The following is a 15,751-nucleotide window of genomic DNA, read 5'->3' on the forward strand; positions in this document are numbered from 1 at the left end:
CAAAGTTGAAAATATTTTCTATCTAGCCCTCTACAGAAAAAAGTTTGCTAAGCCCTGAAAGTAAAGAAACAAATGATGTCTGCAGTAAACCCGTAATTAAAAAATTGCTTCAAGCAACAAATGCATCTATGACTCAAAAAATAATTTTTATGAATGTGCTTCTAAATAAAATTTTGAAGTAACACTTTCAGAATAGATTCTGAACCATTAATTTGTTCATGTAAGTTCAACTGGTAAGAACTGTGAGAGGTTCAGTATAGTAACGTCTCATGCTGAAATGTTCATGCAGTCCTACACTTAAGCTTGTTGTTGTTTAGTATGAATGTTCCTTGCTGACAAAGCAGTGAGATTTGGTGACTTCTCAAGATTTAATGTTTAGAAAAAAATCCTAAAATGATGCACACTAAGTATAGGAAAAATGGGAAAGTAATTATAGCACCCCAAAGTGAAAACACAGGTTCTAGAGGCAACAAAAATACCAGAGAGAAGTATATTTACAGTGGCTTCACCTATGATTCATTGGCTGGCAAGCACTACTATAAAGGACACCTTTAGAACACCATACCTGACTTTATGTAAAGGGTAATGAAGTATCTATGAGAGTTCTTTTGCTATTAGTATGCTTAAGTCCCTCGGAAACTACATGATCAGTTTCTAAATTAGAATTCACAAGACTGAAACACTTTGTATATCTGAAAACATCCTAGATATCTTTTGAAGGACTTCAATGTCATTTATGGCCTAAAATTGGGACATGAAAAAATGGCAGATGCCACTATATTCTCTCTGTATGTAAGTATAAATACTTACTTATATAAATACTGACTTGTGTGCTTTCTAGCAGTAGGCACAATAAGCTTTCCAGGACTTATGAACCACTAAATGAATAAACCCTATTGATAAGGATAACATGCTTTTTTTGTTTAATACTGATGACCCACTAAATGAAGGAGATAAAGTCCAACTTACTCTTACAAAAAAAAAAAAAATAGGTCATAAAAATCAATGTTTTAGGAAATTTCCAATTTGGACTATAAACTCACATTTGTACTAAAGCAACTAAGAAAGCCTGACCTTTAAGGAGCTGATTTAAAAACATTTTTTTTTTTTTTACTACTTCTTATAATTGGAGTCCTGGGATAGATATCTATTGCCTTATTTTAATAATCAAAGAAGATGAAAACAACACTGGACTAAAAAAAAAGACTAAATGTCCTTCTCCTCTCCTAATTTCAGAATAATCATAAGCTCACCACTAAAAGTAGTTTAGTCGAACACCAGACAATCACTAAAAAATTTATAACTCTATAAACTTCTATATTACATTACAAACAGCAAATGTGAAAAAATACCCCTTATTTAACTAAAAGTAATTTGTTCTGTAGAATACTTAAGTAGAAAAAAGAGATATTTCAATATTTTTATACTTGCTCAATCTGAGGTTAGTTATGGCATTAAGAAAATTATCCAGGAATTTCCAGAGTGAGCAAAGTCTAATTCTTAATCTCTATGAGACCTGACTCCAGTTAGTCCTGAAAGATAAGACGGCCTGAGCATGTATATGCCAACTCAGCAACACCTCGTTTCTCTCACATCTTCCCATTGACTTCATTTTTTATAACTACTGAGCTCATCCTGCTTTTCTAAGTTTAAAAATAAAAATCAGGATACAGACTCAAAAGCTGTTTTAAAATGAATTTAAAAGTTCTGGTTCCATAATACATATATCTACATGACATCATTCTAGAAGAAAGGCCTATTACACAGAGATTTGAATTTAAATACAGAGAACTAAGAACAACTATAATCTCCAACACATCTTAAATCTGCCAATTAAACTATAGTTAAGCTTAGAGATTCCCACCCAAATCAAGTTTACTCTGCAAATAATGTAAACTATGGCATTAATTATACCTACCTCCTTAAAATAGGCATTTATTTCTTTTTACATATATATTTTAAAAATTACATATTTTATATATTGAAATTTGAACAGATATTGTCTATTCATACATTTCTAAGAAAGATTTATTATTATTGTAGTATTTAATATCTCTAACATATATGCATCAAAACATGATTAAATGTTACACTGACACACAGTTAAGGCAAACTAAACGTGTCTTATAAAAGAAGAAAACTACCCAAGTTTAAAAGACTAACTCAGGGCTTTATTGATAATCTATAATGCAAAATCTAAGTATCATCTCTTTAATAAAACAAGATTTTAAAGATGTGTCCACTGCCTAGATTTCCTCATTTTATGCGAAAAGGGAGTCATTTGTTCTTAAAGAAGAGCATATTTTTAATTCAACATCAAAAGAGAACTTGGCATTTACCAGAAGAAACTTTATGTCTTCTTAAAGATAATCAATGTATTATTATTGTCTTCCCTATAACACCTTTTCTGTTATAGGGAAGAGAAGTAATACTGCACACATGGGTCTTGGTACCAAGCTAATTCAGGATCCATTCCATATACATCAACAAAATGCCAGTTAAGATGTAAACCTAATTGTTTGAGAAACTGGGAAAAGGTGGGAAAAACAAAACAGTATACTGTTAACAGGGAAATAATCAAAATGTATGTACTGTGTATCTGATACATAAAAGGGAATGAAAGGTACAAATATTGATATTCTATAAGAATGAAGAAAAGCAGATTTTCCACAAATAGGGTGGGAAGAGATAACAATTTATTTATATCAATTTATAAACATCTAAAATGCAATATATATTAAGCAAAACTCCTTTTATCAAAATTCATTAATTTGGGATTGAAGATAATAAGCCAGGACTTCACCAAACACATATGGTTGGGTTGGTTGACACGTAAAATTCATTTCAAGCGCACTTACTTACATAAAGATACATAGATAGATAGACAGATAGATAGATAGATAGATAGATAGATAATCACTAATTATATCAATGAGTAAAGAGTATACAAAGGCAAAAAAAGTCCAAGTGACTTGGGAGAACACCAGAAAATGCTTGACATAAGAAGTAAACTGCTGGTTTCCTGACCTCTACTACACAACAAAACCTACTCGACTTCACTGACTCTCATATCTGGAAAAACAACCGTAACAAAAAATTGGTGTTTTAAACTTTTAAGATTTCATAGAAAAATAAAATGTAAGACTCTCATCTCTGCTGAGAGAAAAATAAAAAAATAATGAGAATGATGTCAATTTCACAATAAATTTTTAATAAATGTGTTGAGATTTTAAAAAGTACACCATCACAAAATAAGTTTTAGATGAAAGAAAAAAAGGAGGAGAGGAAACAAACAAACAAAAAACATTCTAAAAAATGCATCACTACACCTTACTTCTGGAACACATTACAGTATCTACTGGTCTAACAATATCTGAAATTTAAAAATAAAAAAGTGCCTTGGTGGGGAGGATCCAAGATGGTGGCATGAGTAGGGCAGCAGAAATCTCCTCCCAAAACCATATATACTTTTGAAAATGCAACAAATACAACCATTCCTAAAAGAGAGAACAGAGGATACAGTACAACAGCCAGGCTACATCTACATCTGTGAGAACTCAGCATCTCATGAAGGGGGTAAGATACAAGCTGCAGGCTGGCGGAACCCGAGTGCTCCCCCGACCCCAACTCCCCAGAGGGAAGAAAGGAGTCAAAGAGGGGAGGGAGTGTAAGTGCAGGACTGCTAAGTACCCAGCCGTAGTAATCCACACTGGGAGCACAGACATGCATTGCACAGTGTTCTGGATATTAGAGAAATGGAAAAGTAAAATCTGCGAGTGGGTCCCCCAGCCGCTCCCGTGGGAGAAAAGAAAAGCGAGTGCTTTTTGAAAGTCTTAAAGGGACAGGGTCTTCACAGCTGGACGGAAGCGTCCCAGCACACCCAGCCCAGCTGCTGGGAATCACAGGGAAAATCAGGCGTCCCAGCCCCCTGGGAGGCTACACAGCCCTGAAGCCCCTCATGGCAATAAACAGCCTGCTAGTCATTCCCCCAATGGTGTGGTCCTGCCACAGCGGCCGAGCAGCCTGGGAGCAGCCGTGCACACACCCGAAGTAGTGCAGCACCTGGGGAGTAGTCGCATATGCATGCGCAGTGGCGGAGCACCTGGAAAGGGCCACTGATGTGCAGTTGCTCGGCGCAGGTAGAGGATGCCAGGTGGGGCATGAAAGGGCACTGTTCTTGCAGGAGAGCACACCCAGCATGCCTGTCACTCTCCGGAGAGCTCTGGGCTACCCTGATGGTGACCCCACACACGGCAGCTTAGGGGATTAATCTGGAGGCAGCACCAGGTGTGCGGGTAACCGACACAGGCAGCAGAGAAGGGCAAGGCGACCAGAAAGCAGGAAAGGACATTGTTCTTCCAGCTGGCACATGCACTACCTGCCTACAACTACCTCTATTGCCATGAAAAGGCAGAAGAATTTCATCCAACCCAGAATTACACAGACAACCCCAGAGAGAGGGCCTGGGGAGATATATTTAACCAATCTTCCTGAAAAAGAATTTAAAATAAAGGTCATGACCATGCTGATGGACCTGAAGAGAAATATGCAAGAGCTAAAGGATAAAGTTGTGAGGGAGAACACAGAAATAAAACAATCTCTGGAAGGACTTAAGAGCTGACTGGATGAGGTGCAAGAGGCTGTTAATGGAATAGAAATCAGAGAACAGAAACGCAGAGAAGCTTAGGCAGAAAGAGATAAAAGGATCTCCAGGAATGAAAGAATATTAAGAGAACTGTGTGACCAATCCAAACAGAACAATATTCTCATTATAGGGGTACCAGAAGAAGAAGAAGAAGAAGAGAGAGAAAAAGGGATAGAAAGTGTTTTTGAAGAATAATTGCTGAAAAACTTCCCTCAAACTGGGGAAGGAAAAAGTCTCTCAGACCATGGAAGCCCACAGAACGCCCAACACAAGGAACACAAGGAGGATAACACGAAGACATATAATAATTAAAAAGGCAAAGATGAAGGTCAAGGACAGAGTATTAAAGGCAGCCAGAGAGAGAAAAATGTCACCTACAAAGGAAAACCCATCAGGCTATCATTAGACTTCTCAACAGAAACCTTACAGGCCAGAAGAGAATGGCATGATACATTTAATGCAATGAAACAGAAGGGCCTTGAACCAAGAATACTGTATCAAGCACGATTATCATTTAAATATGAATGAGGGATTAAACAATTCCCAGACAAGCAAAAGTTGAGGGAATTTGCCTCCCATAAACCACCTCTGTAGGATATTTTAAAGGGACTGCTCTAGATGGAAGTACTCCTAAGGCTAAATAGATGTCAATAAAGAAAATCAAATCACAGCAAAGAAAGGAGACAAACTAAATACTAACTAAACTCAAAAAATAAAATCAACTATTCACAAAAGCAGTCAAAGGAAATACAAAAGAGTTCAGAATAAAACACCTAACATATAAAGAATTGAGGGGGAGGAATAAGAAGAGAGAGAAATAAAGAATCATCAGACTGTGTTTATAACAGCTTAATAAGTGAGTTAAGATAGACAGTTAGATAGTAAAGAAGCTGCCCTTGAACCTTTGGGAACCACAAATCTAAAGCCTGCAATGTCAATAAGTACGTATCTTTCAATAATCACCCTAAATTTAAATGGACTGAATGCACCAATCAAAAGACACAGAGTAATAGAATGGATAAAAAAGCAAGGCCCATCTATACGCTGCTTATAAGAGACTCACCTCAAAACCAAAGACATACACAGACTAAAAGTCAAGAGATGGAAAAAGATATTTCATGCAAACAACAGGGAGTAAAAAGCAGGTGTTACAGCACTTGTATCAGACAAAATAAGACTTCAAAATAAAGAAAGTAACAAGAGATAAAGAAGGACATTACATAATGATAAGGGGTCAGTCCAACAAGAGGATATAACTATTATAAATATATATATATGCACTCAATACAGGAGCACCAACATATGTGAAACAAATACTAACAGAATTAAAGGAAGAAATAGAATGCAATGCATTCATAGTAGGAGAATTCAACATACCACTCACTCCAAAGGACAGATCCACCAGACAGAAAATAAGAAAGGACACAGAGGCACTGAACAAAACACTAGAACAGATGGACCTAACAGACATCTACAGAACTCTACACCCAAAAGCAACAGGATACACATTCTTCTCAAGTGCATATGGAACATTTTCCAGAATAGACCACATACTAGGCCACAAAAAGAGCCTTAGTAAATTCAAAAAGATTGAAATCCTACCAACCAACTTCTCAGAACACAAAGGCATAAAACTAGGAATAAATTATACAAAGAAAACAAAAAGGCTCACAAACACATGAAGGCTTCACAACATACTCCTAAATAACCAATGAATCAATACCAAATTAAAATAGAGATCAAGCAATATATGGAGACAAATGACAACAACAGCACAAAACCCAAACTTCTGTGGGACACAGCGAACGCAGTTCTAAGAGGAAAGCATACAGCAATTCAGGCCTATTTAAAGAAGTAAGAATAATCCCAAATGAATAGTCTAAAGTCACAATTATCGAGAATGGAAAAAGAAGAACAAATGAGGCCCAAAGTCAGCAGAAGGATGAACATAACAAAGATGAGAGAAGAAATAAATAAAATTGAGAAGAATAAAACAATAGAAAGAAATCAATGAAACCAAGAGCTGGTTCTTTGAGAAAATAAACAAAATAGATAAGCCACTAGCCAGACTTATTCAGAGAAAAAGAGAATCTACACACATCAACAGAATCAGAAATGAGAAAGGAAAAAATCACTAACTACGGACCCCAAAGAAATACAATAAATTATTAGAGAATACTATGAAAATATATATGCTAACAAACTGGAAAACCTAGAAGAAATGGACAACTTCCTATAAAAATAGAACCTTCCAAGAATGACCAAGGAAGAAACAGAAAATCTAAACAGACCAATTACCAACAAAGAAATTGAATTGGTAATCAAAAAACTACCCAAGAACAAAACCCCTCGGCCAGATGGATTCACCGCTGAATTTTACCAGATACACAGAGAAGACATAATACCGATTCTCCTTAAAGTTTTCCAAAAAAAGAAGAGGACTGATACTCCCAATCTCATTCTATGAAGCCGGCATCACCCTAATACCAAAACCAGGCAAAGACCCCACCAAAAAAGGAAACTACAGACCAATATCCCTGATGAACGTAGATGCAAAAATACTCAACAAAATATTAGCAAACCGAATTCAAAAATACATCAAAAGGATCATACACCATGACCAAGTGGGATTCATCCCAGGGATGCAAGGATGGTACAACATTCGAAAGTCCATCAACATCAACCACCACATCAACAAAAAGAAAGACAAAAACCACATGATCATCTCCATAGATGCTGAAAAAGCAGCTGACAAAGTTCAACATCCATTTATGATAAAAACTCTCAGCAAAATGGGCATAGAGGGCAAATACCTCAACATAATAAAGGCCATATGACAAACCCACAGCCAACATCATACTGAACAGTGATAAGCTCAAAGCATTTCCTCTAAGATCGGGAACAAGACAGGGATGCCCACTCTCCCCACTTTTATTCAACATAGTACTGGAGGTCCTAGCCATGGCAATCAGACAAAACAAAGAAATACAAGGCATCCAGATTGGTAAAGAAGAAATCAAACTGTCCCTGTTTACAGATGACATGATATTGTACATAAAACAACCCTAAAGACCCCTCTCCAAAACTACTAGAACTGATATCGGAATACAGCAAAGTTGCAGGATACAAAATTGATACACAGAAATGTGTGGCTTTGCTATACACTAACAATGAACTAATAGAAAGAGAAACCAGGAAAACAATTCTATTCACAATTGCATCAAAAAGAATAAAATACCTAGGAATAAACCTAACCAAGGAAGTGAAAGACCTATACCCTGAAAACTACAAGATACTCTTAAGAGAAATTAAAGAGGACACTAACAAATGGAAACTCATCCCATGCTCTTGGCTAGGAAGAATTAATATCGCCAAAATGGCCATCCTGCCCAAAGCAATATACAGAGTTGATGCATTACCTATCAAATTACCAAAAGCATTCTTCAACGAACTGGAACACATTATTCAAAAATTCATATGGAACCACCTAAGATGCTGAACAGCCAAAGCAAATCTGAGAAGGAAGAATAAAGTGAGAGGGATCTTGCTCCCCAACTTCAAGCTCTACTACAAAGCCATAATAATCCAGACAATTTGGTACTGGCACAAGAACAGACCCACAGACCAGTGGAACAGAATGGAGACTCCAGACATTAACCCAAACATATATGGTCAATTAATTTTCAATAAAGGAGCCATGGATATACAATGGGGAAGTGACAGCCTCTTCAACAGTTGGTGTTAGCAAAACTGAAGAGCTACATGTAAGAGAATGAACCTGGATCAGTGTCTAACCCCAGACACAAAAGTAAATTCGAAATGGATCAAAGACCTGAATATAAGTCATGAAACCATAAAATTCTTAGAAAAAAACATACGCAAAAATCTCTTGGACATAAACATGAGTGACTTCTTCATGAACATATCTCCTCGGGGAAGGGAAACAAAAGCAAAAATGAACAAGTGGGACTATATCAAGCTAAAAAGTTTCTGTACAGCAAAGGACACCATCAAAAGAACAAAAAGGCATACTACAGTATGGGAGAATATATTCATAAATGACAGATCCAATAAAGAGATGACATCCAAAATATATAAAGAACTCACACACCTCAACAAACAAAAAGAAAATAATCCAATTAAAAAATGGGCAGAGGAGCTGAACAGTTCTCCAAAGAGATTCAGATGGCCAACAGACACATGAAAAGATGCTCCACATTGCTAGTCATCAGATAAATGCAAATTAGAACCACAATGAGATACCACCTCACACCAGTGAGGATCGCCACCATCCAAAAAACAAACAACAACAAATGTTGGCAACGTTGCGGAGAAAGGGGTACCCTCCTTCACTGCTGGTGGGAATGTAAATTAGTTCAACCATTGTGGAAAGCAATACGGAGGTTCCTCAAAAAGCTCAAAATAGAAATACCATTTGATCCAGGAATTCCACTCCTAGGAATTTACCCTAAGAATACAGCAGCTCAGTTTGAAAAAGACAGATGTACCCCTATGTTTATCGCAGCACTATTTACAATAGCCAAGAAATGGAAGCAACCTAAGTGTCTATCAGTAGATGAATGGATAAAGAAGATGTGGTACATAAACACAATGGAATATAATTCAGTGATAAGAAGAAAAGAAATCCTACCATTTGCAACAACAAGGATGGAGCTTGAGGGTATTATGCTCAGTGAAATAAGCCAGGCAGAGAAAGACAAGTATCAAATGATTTCACTCATATGTGGAGTATAAGAACAAATAAAAAACTGAAGGAACAAAACAGCAGCACAATCACAGAACCCAAGAATGGACTAACAGTTACCAAAGGGAAAGGGACTGGGGAGGATGGGTGGGAGGGGAGGGATAAGTGGGAGGAAAAAGAAAGGGGACGTTACGATTAGCATGTATAATATGGGGGGAGGCACGGGGAGGGATCTGCAACACAGAGAATACAAGTAGTGATTCTACAGCATCTTACTACACTGATGGACAGTGACTGTAATGGGGTTTGTGGGGGGACTTGGTGAAGGGGAGAGCCTAGTAAACATAATGTTCCTCATGTAATTGTAGATTAATGATACAAAAAAAAAACTACAGTAATCAAAACAGTGGGGTAAAATAACAAACACACAGATCAATGGACAAGAACTGAGCTCAGATTATGGTAAACTGATTTTTCAAAAGGTATAAAAATAGTTTCACATTAAATGTGAGAGAAATATGCGTCTTTCCTATGACACTAAACCAGAAGTTGCAAATACTGACTTCTTCAACCTGAAGATTTTTCTGTCTTTTGCATAGGGGTGAAATGTTTTAGGGAAAAAATGAACAGCAAATTTCAAAGGCGGGAAAACAAAAGGAAATCAATATAGATTAGAAGCACCACCTGAAGAATAACATGAGATATATGCTAGATTTTGAACTTTGTGTATTTCCAGATTACTAAACAGACAAGAGCTGGGAGAATAATAGTCATTTTAAAAGCATATAATAAACTGAATAAGAAGATGAAGGATTTGCTGCCAACATTAAAATATTTATATCTACTTTCTATACATGAGGAATTTTCTACAAGCTTTGAAAACATAAAACGGAGTTAAATACCTGACGAATTGTTATTCCTTGATGACAGGAAAAAAGATTATTTGAGCGTTGGGGGATAGTATGTCGTATGATAAACTAAAAAGGCAGTAAAATGTAAACAAGCTGTTCAGAATGAAAACAGGACAAGAAAAATACACCTGAGCAAATCAAATGTTTGTACCTGGCAGCACTTGTTCTTTTAATCAGAGTGGCTGGGACATGTTCCCCAAACTTTCGACTCCAATACCCAGACGAACATTAATGATTGTAGGTGGCAGAGAATGGCGTGGGAACTATTATACTGAGTTTTCAGCGGCATAAAACCAACTAAATTCCAGTTTTAAGAGACTAGAAGAGAAAGGGGGCGTGGCGGGTCAGAGAGGTGCCTTGATGGGGCAAGAGAGGATGATTGGAAGGTGATTTCATAGCGCAGGCGGTGGATGGAATTACAGGACTGGGTGGGCGAGTTCACAAGGCTGGGAGGCAGGTGATGGAGGCAAATTAGTCACCCAGGAGGTACGGGGTGGGGAAGCCGTGGAATCCGCACTACCAGCATTTAGAGGGAAGAGGAATAGGAGCACAGGGCGAATGTCCCTCAAACCTGGGACCCCGAAACCCTCCGGAAACGTCATCACAGGGGACTGGGACCCGAGGAGGGGCCGAGGCAGCCGGGGGGCAGGAGCCAGGTGGGAGGGACGCGGACGCCAGAGCGGCACGACCCCAGAAACACAGCAAGGGGGGCCCTCAGGGAACGAACCCCCGACCCCCGGGGAGCGCACAGATGGAGGCGGGCGGGGGTCCGGGGTCCCGAGCGGCCGACACCGCACTCACCTGGTTGGTGACCTGCAAGCGAACACAGAACATGGTTTAGAGACAGACCGCCCCGGGCCGGCCCGCTTCCCTCCGCCCTGCGCGGCCCCAGGCCGAGGTCCGCGGCGCGCTCACCTCGGGGTTGGCCTCCAGCGGCAGCCAGCGCGGACCTCCATGGCCGCGGCTCCGGCCCCGCTCCGGCTCTGACCGCCGCCGCCGCCGCCGCCGCTTCCGCCCCCGCGGGCCCGACCCGGGACCGTCTAACCCGCCGGCTGCCGGGGGGTGGGGGGAGCTGAGGGACGAGGAGGAGCCTGACGACGCTCCAGCCTCCTTCTCGCTCCCTGCAGAGCCGCACGTCAGGTCTTCATGTAAGATACAGTCGTTAAGGAAAGGAATAGGGAAACTCCAGAAGGAAAAAGAATCTGAATCCACAGCCCCGCTCCCCTCACGCTTGGGCTCTTCCTCCCCGAGCCGAGCGCTTGTGTCACGCCTGCGCCACGCGCGGGTCTGGGACCGCACGCTCGCCGGCGCCCTGCAGTGCCTGCAGCGTCCGCCGGAGGCGCTAGGGGGCGCGCCGCTGACTCCTATGCTGAGAGGGAGATCGGGTGACTGCCCTCATTCAGCAGGCCGACTGGCTGGAGGACGCCCGTGAGTGGTGCCCCAGAAGCTTCCTTGTCAGGGCGCAGAAGTGGTATGTCAGCCTTGTGTGCTATTGCACAGCGTGTGGGGTGGGAGTGGAATAGCATATCTATGTATCTTATTTCCATTTGGCAAAGCATGTCAAGTACCTATTACGAATCAGATACTGTACTAAGTGTTGGATACACAAAGCCGAGCTCGTTATACAGTAGCAGCGGACAAAAGAAGGAAGAATCACAATTAAGTGAGAAAAGGTATGTGACAATGGTATCATGAGGTGTGGTGGAACTACAGAGAAGTGCAGCCAAAGGGGGAAGGGAGTGTGCAGAAGGCTTCCTGGAGAAGGTGGACAGCTGGAGTGAACCCCGAAAAGATGGTAGACGTCAGCCAGGCAGAGAGGAGGGTTCTCTGAAGAAGGAAAATTGTGCAGTGTGGCTGCAGAGACTGCAAGACTGAAAGGCAGTGGTTAGACGCGATGCTAGAGAGAAGCAGGGACAAGCTGGTCAAGATATCTGGGCTTCATCCACACGTCATTCTTGTCCACCCTGCCTTACTTGGATCTGCCAAGACACAGGACCAAACGGCAAGGCGGCTCGAATGCCAGCATGGACTTACTGTAGAGTGCTCTCTTGCTCAGGGACCCACTCGAACTGTCAGCCATCCACGTCACCCAGTACATGTGTTGTAACCTTACTCCCAAATGTGGCGTATGTTGCCTACAAAAGCTAACGGGGCCCACCAAGTGCCCTGCCTCTTCCCTGTGAACAGGAATCACAAAGTAACTTAACCTTCACCTCAGCAAGGTGTCCCAGTATGCATCAGACCTTTGGGTCCATAAAAGCTTTATTAATGTAGTAGGTCTCTAATGTTTGTAGGGTTTAACTTTTACTCTATGGCATGGATGTACCTACTATGTTATCAAGGGCAGAACTTATCAAACTGGAATGTGCATACAAACACCTGGGGACTCTGAAATGCAGATTTCAGTTTAATAAGTTTGACATGGGGTCTAAGATTCTGTATTATTGGGCCCAATATTTTAACTCTTGCTTTATCCATATCCTTTGCCATATAACATTGCAGTACTTTCCACTCAGAGGCAAAGGAGTGTCGATCCTCATTCATGGATTCTGTGATTTAGATTTACCTACCTGCTAACATTCTTTTGAAACCCCCAAATCAATATTCATATTACTGTCAAAGTCATTTGCAGACATGCATGGAGTCACAAAAAACTGAGTTCCAAGATGAGACAGAACAGGCAATAAATACTCTTCTGTGTTTCAGGTTTCATGCTGGACACATGGTTCCTTTCTGTAGTCTGTGTAGTGCCCCAGTTTTTGCATTTTTATTGCTGCTTTCATTGTATATATGGCCCCAAGCACTGTGTTGATGTGCTGACCAGCAGTTCTCTAGACCAAGAAAGCTGTGATATGTGTTACAGAGAAAATACATCTTAGATAGGTTCCTTCAGGTACAGATTATCATATTGTTGGCAGTTAATGTTAATGAGCCAACAATGTATATTAAGTGAGGTGTTTTCAAATAGAAACACACATACAACAAGGTTATGTATTGATCTGTTGGTAAAAATGTGACCAGAGACTTGCAAGAACTTAACCTGTATTTCCCCTGGGAGCAGTGGTTCAGTATTTATTAACTCAGTGTTCATGGCAGTGTTACAAACCATAACTACCATAAATAATGAGGATGAACTGTATATTTCCCCACTCCTTGACACTGAGTTTAGCCATGTAACTTGTTTTGGTTGATAAAAAAGGACAGGAATAATGGTGTGGCAGATCCAAGTCCAGGCCTTCATGAGTCTGTGTTTCTGCTTCGTCTCTAGTGCTTCTGTCATTACCTTGAAAAGTATGTGGTTGGACTAGCATGCTGGTCTCAGGAACAGAGGAAGAGACATACGGAGCACAGCAGACAAAGATCTCAGCTGAGCCCAGCCGAGAACGGCCAAGCCACCGTTAACCCCTCAGACATTTAAGCTAAATAAATGTTTGCTTGTAGTATTGATGCCAGGGTTCTTGTTGGCAGAGTCGAAGAATGAACTTAGCAAACTGTCAAGATAGGAGAGTCAGGGAGATTTTATTGAGAGATACACTGAGAGGACAGACAGAGCTCCTGGCATGAGCCAGGAGGGGACAAGAGAGCCTGTGGTGGTGCAGTGTCTAGGGGTTTTATAGGCGGTTGAGAGACAAAGAGCTAGGGATGCAGATCCACCAGATGGTCTCTAAATGTTTATCTTTGAAGAGACACTAAGTTTTTTATCAGTGTTCCGGACTATTTTGCAGAGTTAACATAAGGAATTTACTGCTTTGATCCTTTCTCAGAGTAGTAGTTTCTTGGTTTGGGAGTATATCAGTTAAGGCTGCTTGTTTTTGCTTTCAAGGTGAGCCATCAAGTTATTGACTTCATTAGGGCTGGAGGAGGAAAAGCAGCATCCGGGTAAAGTTAAAGATCAACTGAGCTTTTAAGCAGGCTAAAGTAAATTTTACAATAGTCTCATTTAATTGACACAAACAAGACATGGGCTGTGCTGAGGTATTTTTTTATCTGGGGGATGTTCAAACATTCCAGGCCAGGTTATTCCTGACTTTTTAGTTTTAATTAATCTTCACTGAAGAATGCTTATATTCCTAGTTTGATATTTTACTTGAGGGAATTAATGTGACTCTGTCTTTGTTTAATTGTTTAATATGGAGTTTTGGTAGGGATCTTTTCCAGAGGCCCTCACCCTACTCTGACTATACCCATGGTCCCTGTCTCAGTATTTCACTGGGAATTTGTGTGGGGTGGTGGGGGGGCGGGGGGGGGTGGGTTAGGGGTCTGCTATACCTGCCAAAAATTAGAATAAATTAAAAGTAGCAGCAGCTAATTGATACACTTGCCCAAAATTCTGATAACCAAATAAAAACATACAGTTTTACCTCCAAACATTTTTCGAATGTGCATGTTAATGCAAGTTTATTTTGATAAGGAACAGTTTAATTATGTTAACCAAATGAGATGTTGTTATAGCAATGAAACAATACTATATATTCACACTTGATTCAGGCTTTACACTTAAAATAAACTTTGACATTTCTCACATACTTGTGTGATGCTTACTACAAGTCTGTAAGTAGGCAGGTGAGAGAGAGATGTTGCCATATTACAAATCAGGTGACAGGACCTTAGAGAGTTTAAGTTATTTCCCAAGATTGCACAAGTGGTGGAATAGGATTTCAACCTAGATTTCTTGCAGCCAGACTTTTATTTCTTTTCAAAGCAGGAAAGAGACTAAAAGCAGTAATGATGCTGATAAACCAGGGAAGGGTACTCAGAAAACAAGCTGAGATTGGAGGAGGCTAAAAAGAGTAGATAAGCTGTAAAATACTCTGGGAACAAATCTGCATTACTATGAATCAAACAGTTTACACATTTCTTATATACATGGATAAGACAGTGACTTTAAAATACTTGTGTCCTGAAGTGAGTAGACATTTCGAGAATTGATAGTCTCTAATGTAGTCTGTTATATAGTCTATAAACTTTCCAAGTGCAATTTTAACAAAGTGAAAAAGTATTGTTGCAACAGCTGGTGCCAGAATTCCTCTCAGGAATGAGCTGTCAGGAAAAATTTCACGCCATTGATGAACCACTTCAGTGGGAGACTGAGACCCAAGGACATCACAGTCAGCAGAAGGACAGGCAACAAGAAAAATAAAAGTTAAACTGAAATGGTCTTTAGCAACTTTTTTTCTTTATAAACAGTTTTCAGAGTGATCTGTATTACCAGTAACTTCAGCTACTGTGGTGTGACTGACTACAGTGAATTTCTTTGTTTAGCTTTTAATGTGCATTTACTTGCTGATTACTTTTCTGCTTTGTATTTATTTTACTTCTAGGTCTTTTTCTGTTCCCTAGTTTTTTTTTTACTTTGCGTATTTTTCCATCTTTGACCATTTTCTTCATTGTAAAATAATTTTGAGGTTACATTACTTCAATCTTAACTACATTACTTCATTCTTAATATTCTCCATAGTGATAAATGTTCTGATTCAGATTTTTCCTTTC

General features: G+C 39.8%; 1 long non-coding RNA gene across 1 annotated transcript in view; it reads right to left on the reverse strand.

Annotated features, from left to right (window-relative positions):
• The window catches only part of LOC130681388 (uncharacterized), a 40,533-nt gene extending 30,062 nt beyond the window's left edge, over nt 1-10,471 (reverse strand). Inside the window, exon 1 of the long non-coding RNA XR_008994509.1 lies at nt 10,413-10,471. This is a non-coding gene — a long non-coding RNA (uncharacterized LOC130681388). The remainder of the gene's footprint in view (nt 1-10,412) is intronic.
• Between the last annotated feature and the right edge of the window lie 5,280 nt (nt 10,472-15,751).

The sequence above is a fragment of the Manis pentadactyla genome, chromosome 17, assembly GCF_030020395.1.
Source record: "Manis pentadactyla isolate mManPen7 chromosome 17, mManPen7.hap1, whole genome shotgun sequence".
In the NCBI taxonomy this organism is placed as follows: Eukaryota; Metazoa; Chordata; class Mammalia; order Pholidota; family Manidae; genus Manis; species Manis pentadactyla.